This window comes from Neolamprologus multifasciatus, unplaced genomic scaffold, assembly GCF_963576455.1.
Source record: "Neolamprologus multifasciatus unplaced genomic scaffold, fNeoMul1.2 chr13_unloc_1, whole genome shotgun sequence".
NCBI classification, from domain to species: Eukaryota; Metazoa; Chordata; class Actinopteri; order Cichliformes; family Cichlidae; genus Neolamprologus; species Neolamprologus multifasciatus.
The window spans coordinates 201014-207611 of record NW_028181974.1 but is presented as its reverse complement, the minus strand read 5'-3'; the positions used below and the strand labels follow the sequence as shown (position 1 = coordinate 207611).

At 47.2% G+C, this 6598-nt stretch overlaps 1 long non-coding RNA gene across 2 annotated transcripts; it reads right to left on the bottom strand.

The window, feature by feature from the left end:
* Positions 1 to 1255: 1255 nt before the first annotated feature.
* Positions 1256 to 4625, bottom strand: LOC146490440 (uncharacterized). 2 transcript variants are annotated; one of them, XR_014872738.1, is made up of 3 exons: positions 3032 to 4625; positions 2519 to 2641; positions 1256 to 2434 (listed from the first exon to the last, which is right to left on the bottom strand). It is a non-coding gene; the product is annotated as an uncharacterized LOC146490440 (long non-coding RNA). The 2 variants fall into 2 exon arrangements; XR_014872737.1 differs by having other exon boundaries at positions 1259 to 2364.
* Positions 4626 to 6598: the final 1973 nt, after the last annotated feature.

Below are 6598 nucleotides of genomic sequence, written 5' to 3'. Positions count from 1 at the left end.
TGTTTCTCGCGGTTAGTATCATGGTTGCTAAGCAACCTGAACAGCGCGACGAAGGCTAGACTGTCCCATTTCACAAGCCTCTCACTTCCTCACTTCTTGTACTTATAGTACGCACCGTACGTAGTACGCGTAGTGCGCGTACTTCAAGTGTGCAGACCCTAAATTGGGACACAGCCCCTAACAATCCTTACTTGTGTGTGTCACTCTAAAACGTCCGTGCAGCAACACAATCCATTGTGGAGCAAACCATCTTGCAAACAATAATTCACATTATTACATCTCTTCTCTTTTTTTGTTTTTTAGAAAAGTCCTTTTTTGTTTTGATTTGTCCTTCTTCTTACTGAGGAAGAAAACAATATGAAACACTCAAAGAATACAAAAGCATTCCACTATTCAAACATGTACATTTCTGCAAGCTGTAGGGAACATCAATTTCCACAGAATACACAACTCTTCCCCTCAAACAATAAACAATAAATCCTCATTATGTAACATAGTCCTTGTACCGAAGTGGTGGAACCACTTTGCGGCCTGACCTTGTCCTGACACCCCCTGATACCTTGTCAGTCTTGATCTGCTGCCCACGGGTTTCTGAAGGAGCTGTCACCGAGCTGCTCAGTGCCACAGTGTCTGTAATTGCATTTTCTTGATCCATCACACCTGCAAGTCTCAGGTGCCTCCGATTCCTCCTCAGGACACTTCCAGAGTCCAACTGAACCTCATAGGACCTCGGGTCAACAGTCCCAATCACCACTCCCCTACTCCAAGTGGAATGGCGGTCAAAAGGCTGAACTCTGACACTGTCCCCTACCTTCAAAGAGTCCATGTCTTGTGCTGATCGGTCATAGCACAATTTTTGGCGCTTCTGTTTCATCTCCAACTCCCGCAGGGCTGGAATGACTTTTGGCCTTAGCAGGCTCGTCCTGGTTGGCAAAAGCGTCTGTGTTCTCCTGCTGAGCAGCCTTTGAGCTGGGCTGGTCTCCAGGCCTTGTGATGGTGTGTTGCGATGGTCCAGAATCGCAAGATACGGGTCCTGCCCCGCCATTTTTGCCTTTAGCAGCAGCCTCTTTGCTGTCTTCACTGCTGTCTCAGTATGTCGCAGTGGTCAGACAGATAGGGGCCTCGGAGCACTTCTGCAAACTAAATGAGCTGTGCTGGAACTTACACCATCACGTAACACATAAAGGAAATCTCTTATTCATAAAAAGAAAAAAATGTTTGCTTTGATTACTCCTTGAGAAACTGAATGTCACGGTCCTGGGTCGCTGAATCAGTGTTTTCTGTTTTGTTTTATTAATCTTTGATTTCTTGATGTGTCTTTGTTAGTTCTTAGGTTTTGGTTCTGTGTCCCCGCTGTTCTGTGTTGGTACTGTGCCTCTACATAAATAGCATCATAATTTCATATTTTGTCAGCACTTCCTAGCAGTATGTAACTACACAATAAATGTCAGGGTTTGCGTGTTGAGATATGAATGGAGGACCCAAGATGCAGGCACTGCTGATGTGAGTGAGCTTTATTTATGGAGAGTGACATACAAACAAAGGCGAGGGAGGCGAGAAACAAAACTAGGAAAACCTAAACTGGGAAAGCTGAGAACTAAATAAGAAACCTGGACACGAGGGAATGGAGTTAAAACACGAAGGATGACAAGCAGGAAAAACAGCATGGAGGAACACAGACGGACCAGTAACGCACACAAGAGGACGAATGCTATAAATTAGTGATGGCCCGCTTGAAGCTGACGCTCCGGCGCGTGTGTCAAAAACACCAACACACCGCTTCAGAAGCACTCTGTCGATGCTTGATTCGTTTGGCCACAGTCACGTGATCAGTGACGTCCAATTGTGAATTGTGAATTCCACTCTGCAGAGTGGGCAATCATAATGAAGCAGTTCAGTTTTTTTGTAGATTCAAGCTGCTCTTCATATTTTTGACCAGCAGATGTCACCACAGAGGACTGTGTTAAAAAGCTTCCAGTAATGAATCGTTTTTCAACACAAGCTTCAGAAAGCTTTGTTTGGCCATCACTACTATAAATACACACAGAGGGAAACGAGGAAACTGCACACAGGAGGGGGACACAGCTGAGCCTAATGAATCTGACGAGACGGGTCATTCATGTACTGTACATGATGCGGGTAGATGCTGTACGTTTATGGGCTGCAGGAGAGGCACAGATTTGTGCAGCTGAGGTTGTTTGGGGTGCCTGCGTGTTCGCCTGCTGGGCCTGAGCGAGCCTCTCCACATCTGTGGCCCGGCGGTCTCTTCTCTTGCTGAGGATCTTAACGTAGTTTGCTGGGACGAGCCGGTGGTCTCACCGTCCACGCTGGCCAGGAGCCAGCCACGCACACGGGGCTGTAGCTCTAAACACGAGGGAGATAGTTGTAAACATGGGGCACGCTCACACAAAAGAAGAGCCCTCATCTGTTATTTCTAAGATAAGGAAAACAAAAATAGAAGGTTTTGGGTCAAAGCACTCAGAATCAAATGTCCCGCAGCCAGTAAAAAGCTCATCACCTTTAGGAGCGAGGTTGAGCATCTCTCCAGCTTGCATAGAAAGCTCCTCCTGAGAAGCAGCTGTAAAGTCATATTCTCCTCTGGCCACCACGTGGTCGTCCTCCTCGCTCGCCCAGTTAGTGTCTAAACCAAGCAAGGAAACTGAATGAAAGACATTCATCATTTTAACTGGTCTTAACCAAAAACAAGTCCTTCTGCTTTTCCTTACACTTGTAAAGTAACTAATGGCATATGGAGCTATGGTACCCAATTTATTTGCCACTGAGTTACACAAAGGCACATATGATGTCATACAAGCAGACTCATCTTTACACGTGTACTGCAGCCCTGAACATTACCAGCTTCAGATTCTATTAACAAACTTTGCAACAGCAGCCTTAATTACTTTGAACTCAAAACAATTAGCACCTGCAGCCACTGTCCTGTGTTGAGTACACCTCTCAAAACAACTAAATGTACTCATATGAATATGTGAGTGCTTGCTGTTCCATCTCTTCAGCCTGCTGCACAAACCTGCTGGGGGGACGTCCTCAAAGTGAGGTGTGTGTCTGTATCCTCCCAGGCTGTAGCCGCCACCGTAGCTGTAGCTGTAAGGCCTGTAGCCACCACAGATGGAGCTCCCATAGGGGCTGTAAGAGGGGAGAAGGAGCTGTTGGATGGACAGTAGGACTGCTGGACCTTATGAGGGGGCACCAGGGGCGCCATCCTGGGCAGGACAGAAGGGCTAGCAGGGGTAGAGGAGCCTGTAGCTAATCCTAAATCTGTAGATCTGTTTGGTGACAACATAAAGATAGAATATCAGTAAAATCCACCCATAATTCATTGCAACATTAATTGAGCAAAGCATTAGTTCAGAAACGTCATGGAGTCAAGCTAAACCACAAACTGAATGAACAGCTCATAGAGTGGCTCTCTTCCACAGCGTGTCCTTTGTCCTTTCTCCCTCCCCTCAACCCCAACCAGTCCTCAGAGGCTGCCCCTCCCTATACCTGCTTCTACTGGAAGTTTCTTCCAGTTAAAATTGTGTTTTTCCTTCCCACAGTCACCAAGTGCTCGCTCAAAAGGGCTTGTTTTGATCATTTCGTTTCCTCTGTATTACAATAGGGCCTCCACCTTGCAGTATAAAGTGTCTTGAGGTGACTGTTGTTGTGATTAACGCTATATAAATAAACTGAAATTGAATTGAGTCAACTTTTCCTCCTGCCTCATCTCCAGCTCTGCTACTCTTCATCTGTACAGACTGTGGAAACACACAATAAATTCACCATCAACCAGCAGCTAGCGGCAACTTTTAGCATGGGATATTTTCTCACATGAGCTGACGTTATGAACCAGTCAACACACCTTAAATATCCTTAAATATCATTATCACAGCTCTGATTGTTCAGCTTCTCCAATCTGATGACCATATTCTCTTAACCTTAAAAACATATGTTGATATGTCCAAAAAAGATAAAGATGTGTCAGATTTAATTCCATTTCCTCACTTAAAGTGGAAAAAAGTGTCAGGGTGGGGGGACTGATTTAACTGTGATTGTGGAATTTGCCTCACACAGGTGCGTTCACTGTTGCTTGTTTGAGAATACTGCTGTATATATACAAATGCTGACTGCATAAACAAACTGTTGTACATATATTTTTAGAATTATCTGAATATATTAAGAAAAAGACAATAAAAAACAATGACTTGCAGCATCAAGCGGAGGACTTTAATCTTCTCTTGTTTACGAGTTTGGGGACAGGTGAGCAGAGGACTGACAGATGAAAAACACGAGCTTTCTCTAAGGGTGTTGCCTCTCCCTTAAAGACAGGCTGAGGAGTTCAGTTACTCAAAAGGGGCTCAGAGTAGAGCTGCTATTCCTACACGTTGAAGAGAGGCTGATGAGAAAAGGAGAAAGAGGCCCAGGGCAGACCTAGGACACTCTGGAGAGGCTATATCTCTCAGCTGGCCTGAGGATGTCTTGGTGTTATCCCAGAAGAAGTGGAGGAGGTGGCTGGGGAGAGGGAGATGTGGGCTTCTCTGCTTAGGCTGCTGCCCGGGTAAACCAGTCCTTGATAAGCAGAAGAAAATGGATGGATAACAATAATAAGCAGAAGGAGCTAAAAGACACAAATTTAAAATAAAACATTATTAGTTATGAATTGAAAGATATAATTATTCAGCTATATAATAACTCAGCTTATAAATATATGTGTAGGCAAGTAAATTGAAGTAAATTATCGGGCAAAGGAACTGAGTTTGTTGGCAAACAGCAGCTACATTTTCTTCTGAACTGACAGTTAGCAAGTACAGAACAAACAGAAATGCAATGAAAATATTTCTGCGGCTTTTATTAATTTCACTTATTAACCAGATGTCACGGCCAGGGGATCAGCAGGCCGCTGACTAGGAGCGCTCTCTCTCTCTCTCTCTCTCTCTCTCTCTCTCTCTCGCCGGGGCGGAACTCATGGCGGGTTCACGCCTTCGGCCCACACCCCTCTGAAGAGGAAACACCTGGGCCTCATCAGCACAGCCAGCATTTAAGCCAGGGAGTGGCTTCTGCTCATCGCTGGATCGTTGTGTGTGACTCACGTTAGTGCAGCCCGGCTCTGAGCACGTTCTCTTTTCCCTACGCAAAACCTTTGACGTATGCTCCTTTCTGTACAGAGATCCCCTGGACCCAACCCTGCATTCCCCGAGTGGATTCCGTTGTGTGAGTGTCTGGAGAGAGAAGAAGAAGAGCGAGCGTCCTTTCCCTCCCTGGATTACCCCGGAGCCTTTTCCCCTGTCACTACCTTGTATATAGCACTACCCCCTCTGCACTGTTTGTAAATACACCGGGTGGAATTGTAATAAATACTTTGCCTGAGTCCTGCGTGTGAGTCCTCCAGTGAACCCTGACAGTAACGATCCAGCCATACGATGGACTCAGCGGACTCAACCCCTGCCCAGCATATCGCCGTTTCTCCGGAAGCGGTACTGGAGCGGCACGAACAAATGCTACGGCAAATTAATCATCAGCTGGCTGCGCTCACCCAAGCCCTGGCCCAACATGTGCCTCTGGAAAGCCCTCCCACATTATCTCCGCCTTCTCTTCCACAAGCTCCAGAACCCCCGGCGCCTCAGCCCTCCACTCCGGTTTCATCGGAGCCCCTGGAGCGTCCGCTACCCACACCGGAGCCCTTTTCTTGTGAGTTTGACAAATGTGCAGGATTTTTGATCCAACTCGGGTTACAGTTTAGACTGCAGCGGAGGACGTATGGGAGCGATGAGTCCAAGATTGCCTTTTTCGTTCAATTATTACGTGGTCGTGCATTAAATTGGGCGCAGGCTGTGTTGAGATCTGATCCGGAAATCACTTACCATGATTTCCATTCTAAGTTTAAGAGTGTTTTTGAGAGGGGCACCGGGGCAGCCGCTGCTGCTCAACGGTTGCTGAATTTGAAGCAGGGCAGACGAAGCATGGCAGACTACTCCGTTGAATTCTGGACTTTGGCCGAAGAGACCGGGTGGGAGGAGCCGGCGTTGATAAGTACCCTTTTGAACAATGTTTGTGACGATTTAAAGGGGGAATTGCTTATGAAGGAGTTACCCGCTTCTCTTGATGACGTTTTATCACTGTGCATAAAGGTGGATGAGCACTTACGAGCGCGCCGCGGATTGAGAAACTACAACACCCATAAGCCCCCTGGATACATGGAGATGGCCTACAGCAGAGGTGCGGTCGGAGGCGGAGTCCTTCGGGAGAGGGAGGACGAGACCGAGGGCGAGCAGCCTATGCAATTGGGACGCTTCAGGTTATCTCCCGAGGAGCGACATCGCCGCTGGATGGCCGGTGAGTGCTTTAACTGCGGCCACAAGGGCCATATTGCCGCCACATGTCAAGCGCGACCAAAAGATCGTGCCCGCCGGTAGTGAGGAGAGTACGGGTGGGCGAGGTTTCCTGCACACGGTCTCCTCCGCGTTTAATGATTTCAGCCAAGCTTACTGTTCACTCGGTTCCTCATCCACTCCGCGCATTGATTGATTCAGGGGCGGAGCAAAGTTTCATTGATGCCACTCTGGCCCATAAATTAGGCCTCAGCCTCACAGCTCTGCCA